The sequence below is a fragment of the Podarcis liolepis genome, assembly GCF_965112155.1.
Source record: "Podarcis liolepis genome assembly, chromosome: 12".
Lineage (NCBI taxonomy): Eukaryota > Metazoa > Chordata > Lepidosauria > Squamata > Lacertidae > Podarcis > Podarcis liolepis.
This window is the reverse complement of record NC_139563.1, coordinates 14075561-14089497: the sequence shown is the minus strand read 5'-3', so window position 1 is coordinate 14089497 and position 13937 is coordinate 14075561. Positions and strand designations below refer to the sequence as shown.

General features: G+C 41.9%; 1 protein-coding gene and 1 long non-coding RNA gene across 2 annotated transcripts in view; one reads left to right on the top strand and one right to left on the bottom strand.

The window, feature by feature from the left end:
- PTPRN2 (protein tyrosine phosphatase receptor type N2) overlaps positions 1-13937 on the top strand; it is a 614238-nt gene that overhangs the window by 207768 nt on the left and 392533 nt on the right. The gene's annotated exons all lie outside the window — the stretch shown is intronic.
- Positions 1047-13937, bottom strand: part of LOC310689584 — a 187009-nt gene continuing 174118 nt past the window's right edge. The window contains exon 2 of the long non-coding RNA XR_014517527.1: positions 1047-1244. This is a non-coding gene — a long non-coding RNA (uncharacterized lncRNA). The remainder of the gene's footprint in view (positions 1245-13937) is intronic.

The following is a 13937-nucleotide window of genomic DNA, read 5'->3' as shown; positions in this document are numbered from 1 at the left end:
TAAAAATAAAACAAAACACTTAGTGGTTGGGGGGAGTGATGGGGCAAATATATAAGAAGAACAGCTGTTGAAAATAAAAATTGCATCCCTGAACAAATGCTATGCCTATGCCAGAAGAAGCAGGTCACTTGCAGGTTTGGCTTCAGCCATTGTGGGTGAGGCTAGCTAGGCAAGGGACAAAAAGGAAGAAGTCTGTTTCTTTCAGTTTTGCATGAGAACAAGAGGGAAGGGGGGGTGAGTTTAAGAGACAGCTTGGAGGGGGGGGAGGGAGATTGTTATGTTTTTAAAAGTTTTAATAAATAAATAGATCAATAAATAAACAAAGGCCAGCCGCCATCTCTGCCAGCAGCATCTGTCCACAGTGGCCTCTTTCTTTCCTCTTCTTTGTTACAGCTGATGAAAACAATTGTACAGCCTTGTGCATGACCTCCATATTAAATACAGTTTTATAAAGCTGATGTATGTGCTGCCATTACAGCCTCCGGGGTGTGCAAAGTGGTGTGTGTGTGTGTGTGTGTATAGTTTGCAAACAGCACTACTTTTGCAAGAGCGAGGCAGCGATGGTGGGAATCAGATTTGTAACCCCAAGGCAGTGAGGGATTGTTTCATTTGGATTTTTCAACAGTATGCACAGGGTCTGTGCTGGGTCTGTTGCGTTCTAAGCTAGTTCTGCCTCCCCCCCCCAAGGCCCCGTTTTGGGGGTTTCTGCTGCGGTAACTCATGCCCACCATTTGAGTACAGTGGTACCTCGGGTTACATATGCTTCAGGTTACATACACTTGAGGTTACAGACTCTGCTAAACCAGAAATAGTACCTCGGGTTAAGAACTTTGCTTCAGGAGGAGAACAGAAATCGGGCTCTGGCGGCGCGGCGGCAGCAGGAGGCCCCATAGCTAAAGTGGTGCTTCAGGTTAAGAACAGTTTCAGGTTAAGAACGGACCTCCGGAACGAATTAAGTACTTAACCCGAGGTACCACTGTAGGTGCATTACTATACTTCTCAGTGGCAGAGCTTCCCTGCCGGAGGAGACTGGTGGAATAATAATAAATAATAATAATTTATTATTTGTACCCCGCTGATCTGGCTGGGTTTCCCCAGCCACTCTGGGTGGCTTCCAACAAAGATTAAAAATACATAAAAATGTCACACATTAAAAACTTCCCTGAACAGATGTCTTCTAAATGTTAGGTAGTTGTTTATCTCTTTGACATCTGATGGGAGGGCGTTCCACAGGGCGGGCGCCACTACCAAGAAGGCCCTCTGCCTGGTTCCCTGTAGCTTTGCTTCTCGGAGTGAGAATCAGGCAGGGCAGGTTAAAGGGACATCTCTGATGCATCCAAACCTCCTCCTACACTAGGGATTCAGAATTCGGATTGCTCTTGTTACTTATAGTAAGTATGTTTAAGGTTGCAATCTATATAGTCTCGGGTGCAGTGCCAATAGCATGCTACCCGTGATTACACTTAAGTTATCCGAACGGTTTCTGTAGCACATGTGGCATTCGACATGCGGAGTACAGAATTGCAAAGACAAGATGATGAAAACAAGGGTTTGGCATTTCAGCTTGCAGGCATTTCAGCTTGTTGTTCTGGCTGCCTTCTTGATCTTTTATGAAAGTACTAGTTATGGTTAATCTGTTTTGTTAATGGTTATGTAGCTGTGAAACAAATTCCATTATTTTGTATTACATCATTAGGGATCATTAAAAGAATATTAAAGCGCCAGAATAATTATGCAAGCAGACACAAAATGATAAGTTTGATTTTATAATCCAATTACGAGTGTCTGTGGCCTCTGGTGATTGATTGCTGGACCAATATCGTAGGAGATGAAAGTGGGTGGCAACATCAATAGGCATTCTGTTAGTCCGTGTGTCGTTGTTTCTACCACAAATGTGTTTTGCAACAATGGGTGTGTTCACATTCTCGTTTACTGCGTTTCCAGTGCTGGGTTTTTAATCCTTGTTTACATGGCATTATCCTAACCATATAGGTATCCTAAACTTTTGACACAAAATACTAGCGCTTGATGTTTCTTAAACCAGCTTCGCAACAATTGGAGCCATTCCCAATTAATTTCTAGCCAAGTTGTGCACCCCTTGGCACAGGGCGAAGACGCACTTCCCCCAACAGCGCCCCTGGTGCAAACACACAAGCAGAAATGAAGGAAGCTGTGCTGGTGTGAACAGATAGGTGGGAAAGAGCTGTGAAATGTAATGATGAAAAAAGCAACTTCACTGTGTTTTAAGCGGGTAATGTGAACACACACCAATGTCTTTCCTCTGAGTGTTTCTCCTCTCTTAATTATCATATAATGAGCTTCTATATAGCAAACCAACCTGAAGTAAATCTAGGTACAATCTGTTTCCTTTTTCAAAAAATAATAATAATCTATTTTGCGTATTTGTAGTTTGCTAGACCTTACTTACCATGGGTTTATTTTAACTGGGAATTCTATTCTGTATCCTGAAGCATAATGGTAGAGTAAATTGAAATATATGAGACAAACCAATAATAATAATAATAATAATATAATAATAATAATAACAACAACAACCCAAGGCATAGGAGTTCAGCGAATGTTCGAGTAAAGCCTGTATCTACAACTTGAAAACAGGGCTTACCAGCAGTATTGGTCAAAGATGCTTTGCTACCCAAGACGAAGGGCAAGAAGGCACCTCTCCCCACTTCCAAATATAGGCGCTGATGAGACTGGCAGCTGAATCTTCCTTAAATACTGGCAAAGAGACAGTATCTTTCAGTGCACCTGAGGGCAGCAAGGTAGCTTTGGGGATGAAAGGCTGCATGGCACACCCAGCTCTGTCCACTTTCTGCCTGTCTCATCATCTGGTCTGGGAAGGAATCCTAGGGAAGCCTAAGGCAGCGCATTTGGGGTGTCAGTTATTTCATTTATTTTTGCATTTTTACTGCTAGAGATGCTTGTGGGAGTTTTTGCCTCAGGTGCCAAAATAAGTCTGCCATTCAGGGGGGTGGCATTGGCTGTTCTGTCTGAGGCAACAAAATGTCTTCATCTGGTCCTTTTTCACGTAACTTTTCGGAAATCTTTAGTTTTTCAGCATTGATGAGGTTCATTTTGAAATGCTAATGTAAATCCAAGCATATTTTAGTGTCATGTGAAGTCCCCTTAGCTCAATTCAGAAGTGAGCCAACAGTCATAGGCAGTCATAGAATCTGAGAATCCTAGAAGGGGCCACAAAGGTCATCTAGTCCCACCCCCTGCAATGCAGGAATCTTTTTGCCCCACATGGGATTCAAACCTATGACCCTGAGATTAAGAGTATCATGCTTTACTGATTGAGCTATCCCAGCATATTTTTGGAGAATGGTTTGGTTTTTCCAAATTGACTTGTAGTGATTGTTGTACAGCACTTGTGCAGAAACATATTTTACTTCCTCAAGTGCAGAATTTCTGAGAGAAGTCACATCAGCACCTAGGAACAAGTCAAATTTAAAACCAGTGATAGCAAAGTGTATTTTCCTGTCTGAAAAACCAGGTTATAGCCCTCCTCTTCTGCATCTCCTGAGTCCTGTCCCACAGAACTCACCTGTTATGAAGAGGACTAAATCAAGTCACATATAATCATACCCTAAGAAGTGCTAACTTGGATTTCCCATTTAAATCACAGGAGGTTTCATTTAAGTAGATGCATTTAGGAAATGGGTGAGAAGCCATATCAAAATGATCCATTTGGTCCAGGGTTTCCCAAACTTGGGTCTCCAGCTGCTTTTGGACTACAATTCTCACCATCCCTGACCACTGGTCGTGCTAGCTAGGGATGATGGGAGTTGTAGTCCAAAAACAGCTGGAGACCCAAGTTTGGGAACTCTGATTTAGTCTTAGTGACTAACATGGCAAAGGAGCTTACACTTCAGTTCCTTTCCCATTCCTGATCGTATGTGAAAGAGCTGTATGTACCTGAATTGGCATGTCAGCTGTAGTTTTGCTAAATTGAAGGCTAAAGCCTTTGGTGGTGGTTTTTCTTTGTTTCCTCCTGTTATATTGATACCACCTGAAAAACCCAATCAGCCATTTAATCAAACCTACTCATCCAGAACCTAAACACTGCTGTGAAACTTGGTGTTTCCACTTCATCATGCTGATAGGTTATGACACAAGGCATGCGTTGGTTGTAAAGGTGAACATCTAAGGAAATTATGAGTAGCTTCGATTCAGAACGGTGTGAAATAGGTATATTTAACTCAGCATGCAAATTCGCTTGGTAATCCTAGTTGAATCTAAGCCAAATCTTGCACAATTTGGGTATGCTGCAGTTACTTTCTAATGTGCAGCTATTTGGTGTTTGTGTTCAGCCCAGACTGATGCCGTGTCTTTCAGAATAAGGCTGTCTCCTCTCTCCAGGTACATGCAGTACCTGGCTAATTGTAGGCTAATTTTTTGGGGGGGGAGCACAGCTCTCATTTTTTCAGACCAGAAGTTATGGCATCATCTGCCAAATCTGCAGACCAGTTGGTGGACTCTCTTTGCTCTGGCAAATCAATGAATTGATAATGAGGTTTTTATTATTGCCGCAGATGGTAATACAGGAAGTAAGAGAATTTGAGAGCCTGAATATTTTCCTTTTCCTTGGTGGTGCATCTACTCTATGCTAGCAATTTAGTTGGTAACACTTCTCTGCAATATTGTTTGCATTTCTAGTTTGAAGCTAAAAGTTGCATCTGAGCTGACTTAAGAATCTTTTATCAATGAGTCTTACAAGTCAAACCTGTACGGTCAGGGATAAGCAGCCCTGCTTCCTGCCAGGTAACCATGCATAGCACAGGATTGTATTCATGCCACATGGTTAATTGGGAGGCAAGCCCAGGTCTCCTGAGTCAAAAGCATCTTTCTGCATTTTTGGACTGTTCTTGGGGCACAGCTGTGAGGGCTGCCATTATTAATTCCTGCACTTCAAAATTTGACACTGCGCCACTGCCTAGCTATGATAGGTTACAGAAAAAAACTTCAGAGTGAGCAAAAGTTGAGATTATGTAATTTATAAACTTTTACGGAACTGCCACCAGCTTCTTATTAAAACAGTAAAGAACCCAAACCTGTAATATAAAAGTACGTTTTAGTAGCGTGTCCAGTGGTTGTTTTATGAACACAGGGAAGACAAAATCCAATTGGAAAAACAAAAACAGAACCCAGAAATATTTCAGAAAGAAGGAAAATAAAGGGCAAAGGTAAGATTTACAGGTACTTAAAAATAAATAGCATTTTAGCCAGTCTTAATTGCAAGGAATTACTTATTTGATATACCAAGGTTCAAGTGAAGTTTGCATAGTTTCTGAGCTGTAAATCTACGTCACTTCTTGAAGCCAGCCTTTTCCATACCATTCCTGCCTTTCCCATATATCCAAAATAAATTCATCAAGAACCAAATGTCTGTGTTCTCCAACTTCCTTATCCCTCATCTTCTAAACGATGACTTTTTTTCTAAAAAAGTAACTGACTTTCCAAAACATGTGAGTAGAAAAATAGATTTCCTCAGGAGCTAAAATCCAATTACTATGTAGATCTTAAAACTTAATTTCATATACAGAATTAGAATTCTAACAGAACTAACAGGATATCTTGGTTAGCCCTTCAAAGGAAGGTTGAACCAGTGAAGGGTAATTATCCTGCAGGAGAATTTCATTTACATCTGACAAACATATATCAAAGTCCCCAAACAAGTGATATCTCAGATATAAGGAAGATTGGTAATTAATTCAGACTTACTGTCCTGAGGGCCTGTCACTGAATGAAGCAAGGTTAGAAGATGGCTGCTGTTTAGCATCTAACAGATTAGACTTCTCTAATTTCTACACTTGTAGCTGGAATTTCTCCATGAAAAGATCTAATAAATCTACTGTGTCATGATAGCCACCTCATGTTTCACACTGGGGAGTTGCCACACCCCTTTATAATGTTGACTGCGAACCTTTTCCAGCACTGCTTGAAGGTGAAACAACCAGAACTAGTGAGGTCACACTATATATTTGTACAATGGCATTATAAAATTGGCAGCTTTATGTTCAATCCCTTTCCCCAATGATCCCTAACATGGAAATCGCCCACTTGCTGCTGCAGCATCTTCTTCAAGCTATCCTATATCAAGTCAAGATTTAATTTCTAGTCAGTCATTGCCAGTTCAGACCTCATGAGCCTTTGTGTAGAATTAAGCCCCCACCCCCCAGTATGCATGACTTAAAGCAGGAGATCCCCCATCTATATGTGCAACATGGTACCTTGTGATAGTTCAAGATTTGTCTGAGGTCCACTTTCTTCCTCATTTCATTTAGAGGACCTGAGCAGGCTTTCAAGTTTAACCTGGGAGTAAGAATGGGAGCGGAGGGACGCGGGTGGCGCTGTGGGTTAAACCACAGAGCCTAGGACTTGCCGATCAGAAGGTCGGCGGTTCGAATCCCTGCGACGGGGTGAGCGCCCATTGCTCGGTCCCTGCTCCTGCCAACCTAGCAGTTTGAAAGCACATCAAAGTACAAGTAGATAAATAGGTACCGCTCCGGCGGGAAGGTAAACGGCATTTCCATGTGCTGCTCTGGTTCGCCAGAAGCAGCTTAGTTGCGCTGGCCACATGACCTGGAAGCTGTATGCTGGCTCCCTCAGCCAATAAAGCAAGATGAGTGCCGCAACCCCAGAGTCGGCCACGACTGGACCTAATGGTCAGGGGTCCCTTTACCTTTACTTTTAAGAATGGGAGCAGGTATTAGTGGAAGAATTCGACCTCACTGAAAGACACGTTCCACAGGGCACAATTTTAAACCCCAGGCATTATTTTTGGGCTCTGTATTGATGTTATCTATTTCCATATGTGCTCATTCAAAATTATTTATGGAAACCTCCACAAGGCAAAGTCAAGCCTGTATGTGTGATGAGGAATTTCTTCTTCTTCCACCTAGATTTCCACTCACTTCTTGTAATAGTTCCTTCCAAACACTTGGTGGGGGGAATTTATATGGCAATAGGCTCTTCTCCTTTTCTCACCCTCTGCTCCCTGCTATTCTTCTAGCATCTAGAATGCTAGAATCTAGTAGTGTCCTAGCTGCAAGCAGCCCTGGAGAACATGCTTCTTCAGGATTTCCTGCACCTTGTTACCATGGCACTGTGGGCACTGGAAAGATTGGGGGGGGGGACGAATGAGGGAAGGGGTGAGGAACAGAGGAAGAACTTGCTGCCACCCCTGACCTGTCATCATGTTAATTTGGAAGAAGGGAATGGGGTAATGAAGGGAACCACAGTTCAAGAAGGACACTGACAAACGAATGTGTCCAGAGGAGGGCAACCAAAATGGTCAAAGGCCTGGAAACGATGCCTTATGAGGAACGGCTAAGGGAGCTGGGCATGTTTAGCCTGGAGAAGAGGAGTTTAAGGGGTGATATGATAGCCATGTTCAAATATATAAAAGGATGTCATATAGAGGAGGGAGAAAGGTTGTTTTCTGCTGCTCCAGAGATGCGGACACAGAGCAATGGATCCAAACTACAAGAAAGAAGATTCCACCTAAACATTAGGAAGAACTTCCTGACAGTAAGAGCTGTTTGACAGTGGAATTTGCTGCCAAGGAGTGTGGTGGAGTCTCCTACTTTGGAGGTCTTTAAGCAGAGGCTTGACAATCATATGTCAGGAGGCCTCTGATGGTGTTTCCTGCTTGGCAGGGGGTTGGACTCGATGGCCCTTGTGGTCTCTTCCAACTCTATGATTCTATGGAAGGAACATTGTGTGTTGGTGACCTGGATACAAGCCAATTAAAGTGCAAGTCCAAATTAGGGTCTGTCTGGGTACTCATCCCATTTTCTGAATTTCGTAAAATAAATTATTATGATAGCCACAATCTCATCTAAATGATCTAGTTTTGACTCCTTTGTTATCTGCTAACTGTGTGCTCCTTGACACCCACCATATTCTAAACTACCATCTGCTCTTGCGATTCATTTTAAGTTAAAAATATAAGGTTATCCTTCCGTCAGTCATTGCATCCTTATTTCCCTTTCCTGTGTGCTCTGTTCTGTATACAGGATCTCCCTTCCACAAACCTTCCTCTCCTGCCACCTCCCAGCTGTGCTTGTTTGGGGAGTGTGAGCCAGCAGCCCCCTTTTGCCATGCAGAAAGCATCAAGCGGATCATGCCCAATGTTGGCACAGAAGTATTGGTGCTGCCGAAATGTGGCCGGTGGATAGCTCTCAAAGTAAAAATGCAACATCGCACTCATTCAACAGCATCGCACCCGAAAGCCAAAACACATCATAGACCAAATTATTTTGGTGCGTTTTCCTAAATGTATACCACTTAAATTGTTCAAGCTCCATCGCTTAGTGTTCCAGAAATAAATAATTATCAAAGTGCATTGTTTTGTCCCGTGTTTCTTAGGGACCTAATCCTCAGGACCGACAGGAGACTGGCCTTAGCCAGAAGTACATTGATTTGATCACTGTACCTCAGTGCTTTAGCACATTGTGAATAGTGTGACCAGCTGCAAAGGAGGACAAGACGCCAGTATCTAACAGTTATGTAGAACAAGGGTATGTTTCAGGGAAGAGGAAATGCTTTCTATACAACTCCGAAAGGCACAGGAACCCTGTCCTCCTGTACATATAGTTTCGAACTTCTTAGGCATGCTTTCAGAGCCACAAAACTGTTTCCTTCTGCCGTCAGCTCCATGCTTTGTTGCTTCCTATGCCACCAGCAGCACTTGCTTCTCAAATACTTTTCCACTAGGGGGTATGGCAGACTGTAACTTCACTTCCCTGTGATCTTCCTTTTATGTTTCCCTAATAAGTACCGTACCTACGAGGGAAAGAAGTGTGGTCATATGAAGTTCAGTCCACAATCTATAAGAATTTAAATGGCCTCATTTATAAAAGTAATTGTAGCCTGCAACTGAAAGTGATGCAGGAACTGCTGTATTGATAATGTTGCACCTCTCTCTTTCTGGCTTTCAGTTTGAAAATTCATTGATGTGAAATCATATGCTTGGAATTAGAGCAATAATAATAATTCTGAAGATAAAAAATTGTTCCTCGTGTGTGGCAAGGGTAAAAAATGGGGAGAGGAACATAATATCATTAACATGGAATCAAGTCATCCTTCACAAATTGGCTGGAACCCACCATAAATGATGATAACCGTCTGCGACGTTGTTCAGAGGCTGATGGTTTTTGTTTAAATCCAGTACATAGCTGATATGAAAGTAGCACTACTGAATTTAAAAAACCCCAAAACAAACCAGCAGAAATTCCACCGACTTAGGGGGTAATTAGTCTGTACATTTCAAGTAATTTGTTTGATCAAGCAAACACTGTTTTGAATAGGATTAGGGCTGCTGTCTTACTATCCTCAATCTGTGCAATCACCTTTATATACAATTGCGTTGTTAAATGGATGTAAATCCAGGATAACCAAAATGCTTTATTGAAAATGTGCATGAATGCAACTGACGGTGTGATCTAATTCTCAATTCTATGATTAAGATCCTTTTCTAGTCACCGAAGATTCGCAGCAGTGCCATGCTTCTCAGGCGTTTTGATTCATTTGGCCAGCTGGGCTCTGGTGTTTTTATGTTTATGACCTCTTTTTCATCTTGCACAGTTTGTTGAATTTGTGTGTGATGTAATCTGCCCCAAAGGAGGCAATGTTCTTTACTCACCAGCCAGATCATGGGTGATATGTGAGAACAGTTTGTTTGCAATGAAATGCATCAGGTCATAAACACCATTACGCCCTTCAGTGGGAATTAGTATTTAAGAGTGGTGTCAAAACAATTGTGGTTAATATTAGCCAAGCTTCAAGGAGGTGTGGTGAACTGAATGAAAGAGCAATATCTCATATGTCACTACTGCTGGCATCAAAATCTTTCTCAGTAAGTCTTGGGAGGGGGAAGGTTCTTCTGCATCTTAATTTACTGGTTTTTTCTTTTTTTCCTGCTGGCTACACCTTCTTATATGCGTCAATCAAATGCTGCTAGTCCCACAAATAGCATAAAGTAAAGCAGAGACATCACCTTGCCAACAAAGGTCCGTATGGTTAAAGCTATGGTTTTCCCAGTGGTGATGTATGGAAGTGAGAGCTGGACCATAAAGAAGGCTGATCGCCGAAGAATTGATGCTTTTGAATTATGGTGCTGGGGGAGACTCTTGAGAGTCCCATGGACTGCAAGAAGATCAGACCTATCTATTCTTAAGGAAATCAGCCATGAGTGCTCACTGGAAGGACAGATCCTGAAGCTGAGGCTCCAATATGTTGGCCACCTTATGAGAAGTGAAGACTCCCTGGAAAAGACCCTGATGTTGGGAAAGATGGAGGGCACAAGGAGAAGGGGATGACAGAGGACGAGATGGTTGGACAGTGTTCTCGAAGCGACCAGCATGAGTTTGACCAAACTGCCGAAGGCAGTGGAAGACAGGAGTGCCTGGCATGCTCTGGTCCATGGGGTCGCGAAGAGTCGGACCATAGCTGTCAGGTGTCCCTTATTCCAGCGCCATGTCCCACTGCTGGCCCTTATTGATGGATGTCCCTTAAATGTCCCTTAAATGATGTCCCTTAAATTTCAAAGGAAACAGCTCCTCTCCCTGCTGGCCAGGGAGGAGGGAGGCTCCAACTGTGTTGCTTGGCTGTGTTGCTCACCCAATAAGAAGTCTAACAACGACTGGGGGGTGGAGCTTGCATGCCTTGGGTGTGGCTAGTTAATGCAAGCTGAGGGGTTTTTTGAATGCTGGACGCCATTTTGTTGCACGTGCTGCTGCAAACTTTGCAGTGCAAAGCCAGGCCGGGGAGCCATCGTAAGTTGAGGCTGCATAGGCCTTGTAGTGCATGTGGTTCAGATTCTAGTCAGTTTAACTTCTGGTTACAAAGTTGGTTGGACAGTGTTCTCGAAGCTACCAGCATGAGTTTGATCAGACTGCAGGAGGACAGGAAGACTGGAGTGCCTGGAACAGGTGAGGCTGCAGGTCCCTTATTTTGGCTGCTGGTCCCTTATTTTCAAATCTGTAAGTTGACAGCTATGAGTCAGACACGACTAAACGACTAAACAACAACAACAAAATAGTGTGCTGATCTTGACTGTGGGAAATGTAGGCTGAATAACTCTGCTATTGAGTTCCCCAAATGGACATATCGCTGTATTTGCTTGACTTTACTCAGAGGTTGGTTGTGTGGCTCAAATTGCCACTCTGAGCTCCTTGGCTGAAATGTGGGATGTAAACGTAACAAATAAATCTTGCCGCTTGGCATGTATTTACCAATACCACCAACAGTAGGCAAGGCCCTGTACAGAATACCAAAGTGGCAGAATCCCTCCCAAAGTCAATGCGATCAATATTCGTTGTTGTTATCATTTATTACTTTTTATTTTGTGGTATTATATTTCTCTTGCACATAATGAAAAGTCCAATTTTCCCTAGTGCACACACATTCTTATTGAAATGTTTATTCAATAAGAGTTTGGGGCTCTATTAGCTGCTTTAAAAAACAACAACAAACAAACAGGGGGGAAATGGTTTTTATGAGCTGCTACTTTTCTACTCAGTCAGTTTCCAACATATCCAATACAGAATAAAAGTATGGATAGGTTATGATAATGAAAACTGATGGGCAGAATTCATGTGAAGGAGGTCTGCACATAATGGGACAGGTATAGATTTCACTGCTGATATGGTCTCCATTGAAAAAAACTTTGCATTTATACAAATTGCTATGGGATCTATTCCCATAAGAATGTAAGAACAGTCTTGCTAGATCAGACCAAATATCTACCTTTTACGCCATTTTGTTTCCGGGAGTCCTTTCTCCACCTCATTCTAGGAAGATATATTTAATGACTCCAAATGAACATATTTTTTTCAGGAAGCAAGGTTTGCTTCCCTTTGTATGTGTGTTAGTGGTAGCAGAGTCCAGGATAGCACCGCAAATGAATGACCTATTCATTTGTATATTTCTATTTCTTTGATTGGAGCTGAGGCTCCAATACTTTGGCCACCTCATGAGAAGAGAAGACTCCCTGGAAAAGACCCTGATGTTGGGAAAGATGGAGGGCACAAGGAGAAGGGGACGACAGAGGTCGAGATGGTTGGACAGTGTTCTCGAAGCTACAAACATGAGTCTGACCAAACTGCGGGAGGCAGTGGAAGACTGCCAGAGCCTGGCGTGCTCTGGTCCATGGGGTCACGAATAGTCAGACACGACCAAACGACTAAACAACAATTTCTTTGATACCTTTACTAGCTATAGTGGCACCAAAGTTATAAGTGTTGATAACATGGTATGAGAAGAAATGGACCAAAAATATTTCCTTTTCCACCACAAACGTTTAACAGTTTCACACAATGTTAGCTACAATTCACACCTACCCTGTAGGTTTTTGTTAAATGAAATACTGCATTTTGCTACATTTCCCCCCCAAACCAGCTTCAATCTGAATTGAGGAAAAGAATAACCTAGCTGTGTTTTAAGCCAGTAATGTGTACATAGCCTCATGTTCTAAAGGAAGTTGTGGAATTCCCAAATTACGTTGTTACCATGTTGCTAAATTTGTCTGGATATAAAAAGATAAAGGTAACCAGCAATTAAAAATATTGAACAAACCTTCTTCTGTGTTCCATCCTCTGGATAATAAAGAAGAAAAGGCAGCTTTTTCTAAAGTGTCAAAATGTTATTAATTGTCCACATGGGACAATTACTACAGTAAGATTTCACCTACAACCATCTTGCTTAAGGAGCTACACCAACAAGTTTCACAATTTAAATCCCCCTTTTCTAGATAAGGAATTGTCTGTCTATATAAGAAACAATCTTGTTATAGAATTCTGACATCCAGTTCTCAAGAATTGGATGGATTTTGAAACTGATGATGATTCAAGGCACAAAGATTCCCCCCCACCCAAATACATTATATCATAAAATACATTATATCTTTGACAGGTGGTGGGCTGGGGAGGACGGGATATAAATAAAATAATTAAATTAAATTAAATTTATTATTATTATTATTAATTCCTATGCCCCACAAATAACCCAGAGATGCGTTTTAAATAAAAGCACACATTATACTCATGTAAAAACACGCTGATGCAGGCCGTCTGCAGGCCGGATTGAGAAGGCAATTAGGCCGCATCTGGCCCACGGGCCTTAGGTTGCCTACCCCTGAGTTAAACTGATGGCTCCACATGAATTTGGTGCACACTAATTCTTTTCATAAAGAACTTCTTGTCATTGGATTATAAGCAATTCAAACATGTCCTTTATAAACATGTCCTTTATATTGAGTGTATGTTTTAACTTAAAGAGTGCTGACTTGATTTTACTATTTGAGGTGTCTTGCTGCTTATTAGATCTATAACATTTCAATAGACAAGTACCTCTTGGTTCTTTTGTTTTCAGTTCTAGAGAATGATAAGAAGACACTGACTAGCTGTGCCTTCCTAACCACTATGTTGATGCAAATGATGCAGAAAAAGTATTAGCTGTAGCTAAAATGTGTAAATGAGGCATAGACCTCTGGCTTGGAGTCATCATAAGTTCCTAATGTGGTCTTTAGTGCCAAACCCTAGTTGAAAAATCAGCTGCTACTTAACATAATGCCAGGTGGTCTGGACAAAGGGACACATGACCTAATTGTGGATTTTGACTCAGGCTTCAGTTCTGAATGCTTATTTGTGAATGATCCTGTAGCTTATTTTGCAGTAATTTAAGATGTTTTTCATTAATGCAATGAATTATATAAGAAGAACATGCACATCACTTGTATCATTACTCCTCTAAAATCAAACTTCAGTGCTCCTGTGCCTATCAGTTTGGAAGTGAAATGGAGCTACCTGAAAGCAAGATATTTCTGCCTACTCTGTAGACTTCCTGTGTGTACAGAACCCCCCCCCCCCAAATTCCAAACAATAACCTAGAAGACATCTGAAGGCAGCCCTGTT